At 34.8% G+C, this 15,300-nt stretch overlaps 1 pseudogene; it reads right to left on the reverse strand.

Annotated features, from left to right (window-relative positions):
- Positions 1–8,392: 8,392 nt before the first annotated feature.
- Positions 8,393–13,681, reverse strand: LOC113043939 (serine/arginine repetitive matrix protein 1-like; annotated as a pseudogene).
- Between the last annotated feature and the right edge of the window lie 1,619 nt (positions 13,682–15,300).

The following is a 15,300-nucleotide window of genomic DNA, read 5'->3' on the forward strand; positions in this document are numbered from 1 at the left end:
ATCTCAATGATGCCTATGATCTATCATCTATGAATAAGTGATGAATGGACTATGGTCCCACAGGTAGAGTCGTGAACTCTTTATCAGACCCCCAGCTCCCGCTCTGAAGCTACTGCGGCATCAGCTTCAAAGATAACTGAGCTGGAACCAAGGGATGATGCTTTACTTTCAGCATGTATCTATGAATATAGATATCAGGTCAAAGGTTTAAACATCTTAAGGAGTTTTTCCTGTGCCGCGGTCTCTGGTTTGCTCACTGGTGCGCTCTATTCATTGTAAAGCTGTGTTGGAGCAATATTACAGAAAGTGTCAAATAAAAATAGAAAAATCGAAAGATAGGTCAGTCATTACCTACCAACCAAGTTGGGTCCAAATGTTTGATTAGGACCCACTCGAAAACATACCAGGGAACACTGTTGTGGTCAATCTTGTAAACAACTTACATTTACGTATTTGCTATACATTTTTTTCAATTAAAAATTTCCGTGCAAAAATAAAGCAATAACATAATGATAAATAAACAAAGCAAGTTTTTGAACACTAACTTAACAGAAAGAAGAATGATATTTCATGATTTTGATTTATATGTGCCAATTTAACAGTTAAACAAAGCAGCATTGTTTACTTACAAATGCTGTTCAGATGTCAGTAAGACTTTTATTTTAAGATTTCATACTTTTGTTCAGCAGTGATGCATTCACTACATCAAATGTCACAATAAAGAACAATAGATTTCTATTCCACACAAATGATGTTTATTTAAAAAAAAAAAAATAAATGTATACATGTATATATTGAGCAACTGCTTCTAACATTGATAAAAATAAGAAAAAAATAATCTTAAACACCAAATTTGCTAATTAGTATGATTTCATTATAGGTCTTAACAACCCCAAAGGTCAAACTTTTGAATGTTTTTTTTTTTTTTTTACTAAAACATCTCATATATAAATGCCACCTGATGTTGCGTCAAAACATTTGAGAAGGACCCACCTGGAGAAATCTTTGCTGGATCCAGTGTGGGTGTCTTTGGGACCCCTTGGAGCAGACACAAAGACGGGCCAGGGCTTACCGACGCCACAACAACGGTGCAGCCTCATTGTTTTCTGCTCTTTTCATCTCGACTCACTCTCTCAAAAATATTTAGAGGATTGCTCTGAATAACACGAAGTACTGAGAAACACTTGCTCTGTATATTGTTGAAAGGAACTCTGTCTGCAGAACTTTCTTCAAAGTCTATTTTGTTGTGTTATATTTAGCCCTTTATTTTTTTGTTCCTGATGTATTTGCATTGCGAAACACAACATGAAGGATATCACATTGTTCCAGAGACTCAGGTTGGAGATTGGCGGCCATCTGTCCATTTATTTTTCATGCTTATCAGGGTTTGTACATGCTGAGATATTAAATTAAAGGTGAATAATAACATAAAACAAAGCTTTCGCACCTTCTTAATTCCATAATTAACATTTCAGAAGGACTAAGAAGGTTTGCTACATAACCTTTCTTAAAGGGATAGTTTAATCAGTCATTATTTATTCACCCTCATCTCATTTCCAATGGCTTTTTTTGTCAGCTGTGGAACACTGTGTTTGTTTTTACAATGAACATTAATGGGCCCAAAGCAACACTGGACCCCACTGACTTTCTTTGTATGGACAAAAGAAAGCACAGTAAACACTGAAACATTTTCAAAATATCTTTTTGGTTTGGAAAGACCAGAGAAAATAACAGAATTCTCACTTTTGGGTGGACTATCCCTTTAAGGCTGTGGAATTGAGGTGTTATTGTATATAACAAAACTAAACAATAGCTTTAACTAAGTTAAGTAAAATACTCAAACATAGAGAAGTGCTGTGATCAGTGACAGCCATCTGGGCACATTTGGGTAGGGTGTACGCTCCCTGTTATCTGTTCAAATGCATGTTCCTTGGGACGCTGCATTGATTAGGCCCTGAGGGGGCCCTGTAGTGCTGCTCCGTCACAGGAGCCAAATGACTGACAGCTCTAATGAAGTGTATAATCATCAGGGCAGAAGCGTCAAAGCTGCCAAAACTTCAATCGCTCTACGTGGTGACCAAAGAGTCTGTTCACTCTTCTGCGGATGCTCAAAAGTAAGTTAATGCCCCATGGGAACACATGACTCTGTCCCATCTTGGAACATTATTCATGCAGTCTTTTGGTGCAAACCTTGTGATTATATGGCAGTGGATTGGGTGATGTAACTATACACACACATATATATATATATATATATATATATATATATATATATATATATATATATATATATATATATGTGTGTGTGTGTGTGTGTGTGTATATATATATATATATGTGTGTATATATATATATATATATATATATATATATATATATATATATATATTAGGGCTGTCAAATGATTAATCGTGATACATAATATATAATTGTGTACTGTGTATATTTATTATGTTTATATAAATACAAACCCATGCATGTATATATTTAAGAAAAATATGTTTATATATTAAATATATTTATATATATATATATATATATATATATATATATATATATATATATATTAAAATATAAATATATAAACATGTATATATTTTCAAAATATATACTGTATGTGGTTATATATATATATATTTCATAAACACAGTAGATACATATGTAAACAAAAACATTTATTTTGAATATGATTAATCGTGATTTATTGTTTGACAGCACTAACACAAACACACACGCACACACATATACGTATATACACACACACACACACACACACACGTATTCTACTTTGTCACAAAATATATCTTGATTATTTGTCTGAAATGGCTTAAAATGTATTATTTTAATCAGAGGAAACATCAGTTTAACAAAAATAACCATTGTTGCCAATCCCACATTTTTAAAGAAAGAAGCAAAATAAATATTTTTTTAATGAAATAAAAATTAAGTTAAAATATGTTTAAAAATTTAAAAAGTTAACATTTTCACAGTTTTTACTAAATGAACACAATTAAATGTGATCTTTTTCTATAATATAAACAATATTTATCACAAAAGCCTAAAATGCACTGTTAAATGTAGAATATTAATAAATATATTACAATAAAACTTCAAAACGTATACAGTATAATATATGCATTAAAAGATTTAAAATTTTTATATTTTTTTATGTAAAGAAATGAATACTTTAATTCAGTTAAGGATGCATTAAACTGATCAAAAGGGACAGTTATAACGTTACAGATTATTTCTGAATTTAAATAAATGCTGTTTGAACTTTCTGTTCATCAAATAATCCTGGAAAAAAATATTAAGCAGCATATTTATAAAATTAGGAAATGTTTCTTAAGAAGCAAATCTTCATTTTAAAAAATCAATTCAAATTCAAAACAGTTAAGCTGTACTAATATTTCAAAATATTACTGTTTTTACAGTATTTTTTAATAAATAAATTTAGGTGACAGCCTTTGTGATTGTTAGAGACATTAATAAAATTGTATTAAGCCAAATAAATTGAAACCACAAACAAATCGATAAATCAGAGTCTTGACTCAATCCTTTGTAATGGACGATGTGAACGAATCCAACTCATTGCCTCTAAAGCTATCTTGAGGTTTTAATAAAAGACAACACAAATATCCATCTTAACGCTATCACACTTAAGTTGCCAAACTAATCATATGTCATTTTGAAACTAAAGTGCCTGATAATAAAAAAAAAAACACACATTCGACAGCAAAAACTATACATTGAGCATATCACCCAACCTTAGAAGGCTTTTGTTTCTCAAAAATATGTACAAAATCCTTTTAGATGAAGTGTTACCCATCATTCCCCGCAAGTGTATGTGTGGGCATCTGTTATCTAACCCAAACATCACAACAATACGATAAGATGTCTTTTTAGCATTTGTTTTCCACCCATCAGTGCATTTTCTCATGATGAGGCAGATCTCTTCCCCCCGTGTTCAACAGAGGGGTACTGAAGAGCAGGGGAACCTCAGAAGGCTCGTTCTCTCTTTGTTCTATTATTCACCAGCCCGGGCTTCTCAGCGGGTTTGGAGATCTGCTTTTACAGCATGCAAGAGACGGATCGCAATATACTCGGATAGATCAAGCAAGCAAAATGCAGTGTCTCCGGAGAGGTGTTTCCACCTCGGACCGGGACCCGCTCGCGAAGCTGTGCAGTTCTGTGCTCATTAAAGCAGAGCACCATTAATAAGTTGGAAACCAGTGCCACTCATTTATTGATATAATGTTCATCGTTACACCTGACTAAAATCTTTTGATCTGAGATAAACCATTGCTATTGATCATTTACACCAAGTCACAAGGCACCACAACTGTTTTAATTTTAGCATTCGAGAGTATTTGTTTACCCAGAATGCTCATTTGTACCAGCATAAACAGTTATTTGTGAGCTAAAGGCGAATGTTTGTTTTTCCTTTTAGACTCTTCAGTGTCCCACGAGCATAATAACATACACTTTGGTAATAAGGACCAGACAAATGTTTAGCACAAGCAGCGTTCGAAGCTTTGATGTACTTTTAGATTAAGTGAAGTCTACAGTGATGTCTTCAAAAATACAAATATGAAGGGAGCGGAGTTAAACTATCTTCCCATCCGCACTCTTCCCCAAAGCAGCGATCATTAAAGGCTCTGTATGTTGTACTGTGGCAGCTGGAGATTTGTATGGACCTTGTTGAAAACTTCTGATGAACCGTTCCCCGATGAGAAGCAAGCTAAAGAAGACCTTCAGAGGGATATTTCTCTGACTTATTATATCCCAGTAGAAACTGTGCTTCAGTGGAGAGCAAACTTTTAGCATTAGCTGCTTTGAATCAAGATTGGTTTATTAATGATCTAAAGCCCTATAGAGAACCGTGCTGATCAAACTTAGCATGCCGTATAAGCATTAGACATAAAAAAAAAAAAAGTTTTCAAGCTCTTCTTGTTCTGTCAGTATGACAGGAGGGCTAATTCCTATTTACTGTACACTACATTACGTCATAAAAAAATTTAACACAAACAGTTTACAGTTTTCAGTATTGATTTTGACTGTTGAAAAAGCATGAAATGCCTTGTATATTCCTTTAATGTTTCAAAAAGAAATGTTCGATTTTGGTGCCACTATGTTATAAATAAATGAATAAATAAACATTAACCAAAAAAAAAAAAATTAATACATTTATTAATTCATGTAAAAATAAAGAAATAAATCTCAGCTAGCTGCCGATGCAATATTTCTAAAATTTATTTAGTTTAGCTGGATGTACAAAAATAACTAAAAATAGTGGTGAAATAAAAATTATATAGACACTATATTGACATATGCAGGGGTGTAGTTTGTCAAACCAAACTATGCCCTGGACATATAAAAAGTAATGAGTATATATATAGTATATACAGGAAATATAAAAATAAAAACTAATTCACACTGTTAATAAAAACTGTAACTCAATTATACTAAAATAACGCTGGTCAGATATATTAGTACACATGCTTTTACAATTCTTTTGAGATGGGAAAGTTGTTTTGGGTAGTGGCTAAGATGTTGCATAGAAAACTCGTAAATTATGTGCAATTACAACTGAGTTTAAATCACTTTATCATTTAAATGCACAGAAAGATATGGCACATGTGAAATGTGTAGAATTGACATTTCGGCCATGAAATGTCCCTAAACAGCATTAAATGCGTCTGCTCCTTAAGTAAGATAAGGACTGCCTGATTTGCACTTAGTATGATATAAAGTTAAGACAAAGAAAGGAACAGAGATAAAAACAATAGGGTGGTGTTAAATCAGGACAGAGGCCTCGTCATTCCCTCCCAATGCTCAATTAACAGCCTCTGTCCGCTATAGCTTCTTTTCCAAGTCGTGAATTATTTATCTTTGAATTGTTAATAAATTATAACAGAGGGCTCAGGGGACCCTGCCTGGTCAATTAGGCGATGAAGAGGGTGATTCGGAGCAACGGGGGGTCGACGCATTATTAACATCAGCCCCATCTCTCACTTTCTTCATCTTCATTATATCTCTCACCATCAGACACAATAACCCCCCAATACAATGCCCGACTTCAAACAGCCTGACGTATCCACTCCTCATTTTCTACTCACCTTCTTCTTTTGCTCCCTTTTTGTGTAATACTATTTTTTTATATACAATATATTCTATATTTCTGCATCATTATTCTTTGCCAGGGTGGCTTCCTCTTCTGATGACAGCTGCTTGAGAGATTTCTTTGGTGTTCTTCTGCTGAAATTCAAGGGAAGGCTTAAATGGAATGAAAGTATGGATGATAAGTGGATGGATGGATGTGCATGTGCATTAGACACAATTATTAGATATTAGCATTGATTGTATAGGCCTAATTCAAGACAATCTTAACAGCAGCCATACATTGTGCTTATTTACCCAGGGTTGCCAACATTGGTTTGCCTGGCTGGAGTGAGATTTTTTGTTTTGTTTTACAGTAACTCTCTCTTCTCTCTCTCTCTCTTTCTTGTAGAGCCTAAGTGTAAAGGACTCTTCATAAAGATCTTGTTGAAGTTACTTGCATAAAGTAAAATGTCTTGCATACATTTTATAATACATGAAAATGGGTTTTATATATATATATATATATATATATATATATATATATATATATATACTTACCTTAACTCTGTTAGGGCTGTTAGTCTATGGTGCATATTTAACAAAAAAATCATAAAATATTTTAAAGCCTATATTATTATTTTTTACTCTAGTTGTGCAGTAAAATTCACTTTAAAGGGAAAAAGGTATCTCTGGATGGAGGACTTTTAAGATAAAAATGACATGAAATTATAACCATTTAGATGGCAGCACTCGTCATTTCATGCTTTTGACCAGACAAACATGACAAACTTGGACTTACACAAACTTTAATTTAGATTTTGAATGGATTTACCTATGTGAGAGACTGCGTTTCAAAATATAGGATACTGTATGTATAAGGTTGGTCTATATAAACTAGTAGTTTTTTATTTTTTATTCTTACATTTTTTGTGTATTTCATTAAATGTTGAAGGGTAGGCCAATCTTCATTAAATAAATGTTGAGAAACATATGAGATTATTAAAAAATGCAGGTAGGCTCATATAACATATTGTCACCTGTCATCCGAATTTGAACGGAATTTGTGTCCTTGTGTGGGATCCCTTGTCAAGCCGTGTCCACTGAGCTCCCCTTTATAACTACGGTGGATTTGTTATACTGACACTCTTGTAGACGGTGTATAATGCATCCACCAGAGGGCAGTGCAAGCATCATGTTCTCATAGAGTAGGTTCAATTCACTATCAGTGAATTACGTGTTAAATTGAAGTGCCATATTCTGGTTAAAGACGTATTGTCATGACCTCTATTTCTGGCAAAATACTTTCTCTGTTCAGAAATCACGGTACTTGGTGTAAGGAAGTAAGGTTTTCGAACATTTGCTTTTAGATAATTTTGAATTAATTATATGTTTATTAATCACTTATGTCTCAAAGATATGTTAATATCTTTTATCCTCAATCAAAATTTCTTTTGGTAAATAATTTTCACTCATTTGTGTGAAAAGTAGTATTTTTTTTATATATATATATATATATATATATATATATATATATATATATATATATATATATAGGAAATTGATATTCATCAGGCCAAATGGAATAACTGAAAATCAAATTTTGCTCATTTTCAAAATGTGAAGTTGTTCTGTTTTTAAAATATCAAAAAGCCCTAAACCTGATCTCTCCTGAATTTAACTTATGTTTGTAATGCCCTTCATCCTTTGTTGTTACAGTTTATTCTTACTGCTGTTTTTCTATTTGTGTTTGCGAAATTGAACAATTGTGAGACATCTCGAGAACTTGCTGAATATGCAATTTAGAAATAAAAATTAATTAATAATATGCTTACAAAAACAGTTTTTTTTAGCTTGAAATGTGTTTGTGTAATATTGCATTTTGTTATGCCACTATAATATATTATTATATAATGCAATGACTCGGCCCACACTATCAACTATTTAACTTCATAATTTATTATCACTCAGACTTGGAAATAAGCTTTTTTGACGTACTACAAAGATGATGATGAACTACATATATACAGTACATGTTCTTCTTTGATAAGGATTATGTATATAACAAGACTTGATCAGTAACCATGTATCATATTACAAACATTTTTGTAAATCCAAGTAACATCTTTATAATGCAAATTAATTCTAATTTAAAAAAAATCACTCTCACTCACTCTCTCACTCACTCACTCTCTCACTCACTCACTCTCACTCACTCTCTCACTCACTCTCTCACTCACTCACTCTCACTCACTCACTCTCACTCACTCACTCACTCTCTCACTCACTCACTCATTCACTCACTCTCTCACTCACTCACTCACACTCGATCAGTCATGTACAAACACACAGTATTACATTCATTCGTTGTAACGTTAGATATTGCACCACTTCATCAGTTCATCACTGAATGTCTCAGCTTAATTCTAAAGTTTTGTCACTCCAGGCTAAAGACTTCCTCTTGGCGAGCTCCAACCAGGACGGCTGAGCTCCATCTGACCGTGACTGCTGCTGATGAGAGATGTCTGTTGCTGATGGTGATGATGATGAGGATGATGATGAGGTTGCTGGAGGCTCAGGTGTGACAGTAAGTGCTACTACAGAAGAACATACACAACAATATTAATACCAAAATGGTACACTTTAAAACGCAAAACAAAAATGTACAGACACTTAAAATGCATGTCAAAACCTTCAGTGTTGTTGTTAGGTGTTATGGGTCTTGCTGCTCTCTTTGTTGAGTCATCTTCTGGTGTACTGTTCCTGCCTTTGTCCTGTAAAGAGTTAATCATTCATCCTTTATTATTTCTTGTTTTATTCTGGATGCATCTTAATGATTATTATATTATATGAAACATTACAAAGGGATGGTGTGATTCAATGTAATTACAATATAAATGGAAGTTTAAATAGATATATCTACGACAATTACATACAACGATTGAAGAAATGTCCAGAAACACATGGTCCAATGGTCTGTTTTTAATATGAAGGGATTTTCAATATTGATTTTTCATTGTTGTGCATTAGGGTTCAAGGAAATATCTGTAAACTTTCGTCTTAAAACAGCATCTTTCTTACAACGTAAATATATTGAATATTTTATTTAATATACACTGTAGAGTCATGGGCAAAATGTAAGTATTTTCAGCAGCTAAATTTTATTTGTAGTCAGTTATTTCTATCTTTTGCTGTAGTGTGTCAGTAGGAAATATCAAATATACATTTCCAAGCATTCATTTTGCCATTAATTGTAATAATCCAGTGAGATTTTTGTTTACAACAGCCAGTGCTCCACACAGAGATCTGATCTGATCATCATCCAGTCTGTCCGAAAAAGAACAAACAGAGACAGAATAAATCCAGAAGAACTGTGGCAACGTCTCCGAGATGCTTCAAGAGACCTACCTGCAAAGCTACAGTACTGTTAAAAGTTTCAGGCACAATTTTTCTGGATTGTGTTTGGAAATGTAAACTGATATTTCCTACTGACACACTACAGAAAAAGATACAAATAACTGACTTAAAACTATTTTTAGCTGCTGAAAATACTAGTTAGTGTTCTAATAATTTCGGTCCTCACTGTAGTTATGAAGTTCAGAAGGCAGTATTTTATTAGTGGTAGAGAATAAGCAATAAAAGAAAGGAGAGTGTGTTTTGTACTCTGTTACCTGCCGGTCTTTTGTTCTGCCAGGTGCTGGTTTTGCTGGAAGTCTGGGTGAGGTCTGTAGGCTGGCAGCTTTCAGTGGATGAAGCGAGGGGCTCAGTAGCTGTGTTTTAGGCTGGAAGGCTGGTTTGGGAGGCTGTGCAGGAGGAGCTGTTGGAGATGAAGGGTGGACTGGTGACTGATTCGTGGATAATCTGCCCAAAAATGGCTGGTAGGCTCTGGTCTTCTCTCTGGCCAGACTCATCCAGCCCGGCTCAGACACAGCCTCTTGACTTGCTCCTGTTGTGTTTTGGATAGATGGTCTACCGTCTGTAAGACAGTAATACGTTTTATTAAAACATGCCAATCAACTTAGCATCATTCTTAGCAATAAGATCTATTGTTGCTGTATCAGTAATTTCACAGAAAACCAATGCTTGAATGGCGTGTATATAAACAAACAGTGACTGGCTGCTGTACATGTGCGTCACACTCTTCCTGTGCAAGTCAGTCATTCCTTTTCAACACATAGTCGAAACTCTGATCAAGCAACTGTTATAGTAGAAGAAATATACTACTAAATATACTTTTTGTCCTATTACATATAGTGGGCAAACTGGAAAAATCTGAATGCTATTCATGTGAGAATTTTTTTTTTTGGTAGAGTTATTTTACCATCATTGAGAAACTGTTATAGTTTTTAATTATTAATGTATTTAAATATGTTTTTATTTGACATTTTCTTTGCTTGCTTTTGTCTATTTTATCAGCAGTTCCTCGAGCTACAATTTCAAATGAACCAATTCAACACATATAGAACAAAAAGAAGAAATTGTTTACACTCACAGTCTTGGGCGGCAAGCTGAAAGTCCAGGTTCTGTGAATCTATTTTTTTGGGAACACTAGGTTTACTCTTGGAATTGCTGTCATGCAAATAATTCCCAAAGGTTTCTGCTTTCCCAGCATGCTCTTCTGAGACTTCTGTCACCGTATTAGACTCTAAACTGTACCGTTTGGTTTCATCCTTGATTTTGGAAACATCCGTGCGATATTTTAGTGACATAGAGGTTGTGCGGAGCTGCACCCCAAAAGCAATCTTCCTGTCTTCAGGTTTCTCCGGTTTCTCTGTTTCCACATGTTCTGCAGCAGCGTCTGACTTCCTAAGATTGGTTCCTGTTGTTGGTTTGGACATAATAGCTGGTGGTACTTCTCTACAAAAACTGCTTTTTCTCTCTTGCGTTTGATGGAGGAGATACTGAAGCTCTGTTGGTTTTGTTTCTCTCGCTTCATCTTTCTGCGACTCTGGATTGGGTTTGACGGCTTGGGTCTTGATTCCTGGAGAATCTTTCAAATGACCCTCATTCTGCTTTGTCTCACTGGTTGCTTTGGAGCGATACTTTGCAGATGCAATTAAAAACTGGACTGATCCAGCGTTAGGTGCAGTTTCTACTTCAGCTTCCCAAGGTTTCGTTGAGGCCTCCTCAGCTCCTTTTGGAGACGGAGGGCTCCTTGTTTCCATTTTGTGCTTTTTTAAGCGAGGCAGAGGTAAAGCATGTGGTCTAAGTGTTTCATTTTTATCTGTGTCAGACGTCTGAATCTGGATATCATTTCTATCATGTGTCTGGATAGGTGAATGGGCTCTTAAAAACTCTATTTCTCTTGACGGTGCTGTAGATTCTGGAAGTCCTGAAGGCGACGGTGGACCTGAGGAGATCAAACTGAAGGACAAAGGCTGCAAATAAAGAGGGTTTGAGGTGACTTCCCTCTCAGTTTCAAGAAACTCTTCTGACCTTAGGATTTCAACACCCAGAGTTCTGTTAGCGTTCTCCTCTTGGTCCTGTGCTGACTTTTCCGGAGTTGTTTCTGTAGGTTCTGGAGTGGTGGGTTTCTGTGTTAGCTCCAAATTCAGAGAGGAGTACAAGTAATGGTTTACTGTCTCAGTGGACATCACGGTTTCATCTTCTTCTTCTTCTTCTTCTTCAGACAGAACATTATCCAAATCACTGATGCTTTCTGAACGATGCCTGGGAGAAAGAGACACCTGGGAAAGAGAGTTCAAATATGTTGTGTAAAACAAAAAAGTGGGAACACTTTATATTAAGGACCAATTCTCACTATTAACTAGCATGCATTTAACAAGTAAATAATTAGGAAACGAGCAATTCTAGTGTACAAAGCATCATCAGTTTCAATGAGAGTGATCTTATTTTTTTTCATTTACACTTGTGTCACATCATTACGTAATTTATGCTTTTTAAAATTTGAGATATACATACAGCTTCATGCGAAGGGAATATGCATTTTATAACCGTCATCATCTTACCGTTGGCACTCGTTTTCCTCTTGTGCTGGCTCGTTGGTTCCTTGGTTTGACTGACATGCGGTGACGAGCAGCTGAGTTATCCAACCTGGGCATGAACCCTGCAGGGCTACTGAAGTCAGCTCCCGCAGTGGGCGTGGTCAAGGCTGAGGCGGGAGAGATGATTGGCTGAGGGGACAGATACTTGGAGACTGGGGATAGAGGTCTCGATGATGGCTGGAAAGGATCTCCCTGAATGAAACAATAATTGTTGTGTTGAATTTGTAAAGATTGTATCGAATGCCATCTGACGACTATTATTATACGTGAATATTACCTGCTCCTCTTCTTCGCTTCCTGTTCCTGCTAAGCTCAGAGAGCTCAGATGTTTCTGAGATCCGGGATACTGTAAGAAAAATGGCGTTCGGATTCCATTCATTTAAGAGAATGTCACAGGTAAATTGCAGTGATCCTCAAATCTGGCCAACGAGATCCACTTTCCTGCAGTGTTCAGCTCTGATCCTAATCAAACACACCTGAGCATGCTAATCAATGTCTTCAGGATAGTAAGACAATCACGGGTAGGTGAGTTTGATCAGGGTTGGAGCGAAACTCTGCAGTGCATTGCCCCGGCCCTCCAGGGTAAGATTTGAAGAACCATCTGATATTCATGTACCTTGTAAACTGCTCCATGCATGACTCGCTCATGGAAGGACATCTCAGGTGGGCTACAAGGTAAACCATCGTCCTCTGAAGTGGTTCCTGAGTCCTCTATGCGTTTACCAGGAATCAGCATTGGAGGAGGACCTAGATGTAAGTTCTGCTGCTGTAGTTTCAACTGGCGAAACAAAATAGCAACCGCATGGAATTGAATAAACTCCTCAAATGAAAGTCTGCACTGATGGAGCATGATTAGAGTAGCTCAAATAATCTGAAGCCTTTCGAACAAAAAAGATTTGCCAGCTTTTGGTCTCTTCACAAAGAGCATTTCCTCACTTGTAAAGCCTTGATTTTGCCATGAACGTTTTTCTTGTGAAAGAACCCGGGTCGGTTCTGTGGACAGGGTCTGGTCTGTAATGAAGATGCTGTCATGGGAAAGCGCCCTGGAGCTCAGACCCTGCGGGAACCTGCAGATTCCATAGGTTTGTTTTATTAGATGCCCTCATGGCTTATTACTTAAACTGATGCGAACTTACGTAAACTCGTCTTCAGAGTCGTAGCCTTCTCTTCTGCCCTCCGGAGCCATGATGTCACTGGCAGACTGGCTTGTTTTATCAGCCCTTCACTTTCCTTTTTCTTCAGTTTCCCAAAGAGACGTGTCTTCAGTGCTTAAAACGTGACTTCTTCCTTCCTGTCGAAGACACTGGAAATCAGCATGATTGGTTGGAATGGATTTTCAGAAATAGAGATTAACGAAAAGGGCTGTTTGTGAGTACGACAGATTTGTTCTGTCTGATGTTATTTACCGCATTTGTGTTTACTTGTGAGTTATATATTAATTATTCAATTAGTATTGGTATTTAACCACAGGAGTTAACGGAGTTTCAGACAGTTGCTTAATGTCATGTTTAAAAAATAGAATAGAATGTCCAATAGAATATTCACAAACCTGTGAGTTCCTCTCTATTTTTGTCCATTCTCCAGAGCTGGATTCCATGTTTTTATCTGCTGATCTACAGTAGATAAGAAAATAACATATTATCATCAAAATAGACACTTAAAGAAAGAAAGAAAGAAAAAAAATGTATAAATCTCATTGTGTGCACACTGAAACTAATGGCATTATAAACCAGACTTCATCCAGAAGCTCGTTCCTTTGGGTGGAACAGTATCTGCTGAATGTCTTTGGTTTATAGCAGTAAAGATCAGATGATCACAGTTAACAAGATACACTCTGTTTGCGCTTCAGTACATCATTTCCTGTGTTCAAAGGTGATAAACCCTGTTCTAAGCATTTGTTAGATTCTTCTGTGATGCCCTTATAAGGAAAGAATGTTCAGTTTAAGGAGACAAGAGCTGAATTCAGAAAGGAATCCTACAATACTACTCTTCAAATTAGTATGCTAGTTGTTATATACTGTATGCTAGTTATATATACTGCCATTCAAAAGTTTGGGATCAGTAAGACTTAATTTGTAAAAAAAAATTAAGAAACCTCTTTTGCAAATCAAGGTGCATTTATTTGATCAAACACACAGAAAAATAATAACATTGATATAATATTGTGTATTATTTTCAAACCAGACATCTTTTGTTATTATATACACAAACTGTAAGAAAATTGGTGACAGGACTTTTTCCCTTTCTTTTTGAACGAAATTAACAGTTTTATTTTAGCAAGTACTTAAAAATGCTAAAAAGTGATAGTAAAGACTTATATTGTTATAAAATGTTTCTATTTTGCATAAATGCTGTTCTTTTATAACTTTTTATTCATCAAAGAATCAAAGAAAAAAGTATCACAGATTCCAAAACCAATATCAGCATATTAGAATGACTGCTTAAAGGATCGTGTGAATTACATATAAAAAAAACTTTTATTTTTAAATTGCAAATAATATTATATATATAATATATATATATATATATATATATATATATATATATATATTATATATATATAATAAAACAAATATAAAAATATTATGTATAATACCCCACACAAAAATAATAGTAATTTATTATAAATACTATAGTGTTTTTGGACCATACTATTGTATCTATACTATAAAGTGTATTATACTGTATATATATATAGTATTTACAACACTTTGTTAATGAATGCTACAGTAGTATAATACAGCTGTATTAACTTTAGAGAAATTATAACGGTAATAAATACTGTAGTATACTTTACAACTGTAAACTGTAATGTATTGTAGTATAATGTACCCTAAAGTTGTAGAAAAACTTATTGGGTAAAGTGATTTGTTTATATTACTATAGTTGTTATGTTACCACAGCAACTATAGAATTACCACAACAATTAATTCAAGTACTTTACTATAGTATAGGTCAAAACACTACAGTATTTACTATAAATTACTATTGTATTTTTCATTCTTTAAAAAAAAAAAAAAAAAAAAACAGCAAGCGTATAACCTATGAATAGCCTAGTTGTAAATGTATACTACTGGTATTGTGTGCTACTACGTCACATTACCAAAACTATTGCTTAGAAGACTGATGACGTACAGAAGATGAAAAGAGAGAGTCATGTGCTGATCTCTTTTCTATTATACTGGCAAACATGAAG

Source organism: Carassius auratus, chromosome 26 (assembly GCF_003368295.1).
Source record: "Carassius auratus strain Wakin chromosome 26, ASM336829v1, whole genome shotgun sequence".
Classification (NCBI taxonomy): Eukaryota; Metazoa; Chordata; class Actinopteri; order Cypriniformes; family Cyprinidae; genus Carassius; species Carassius auratus.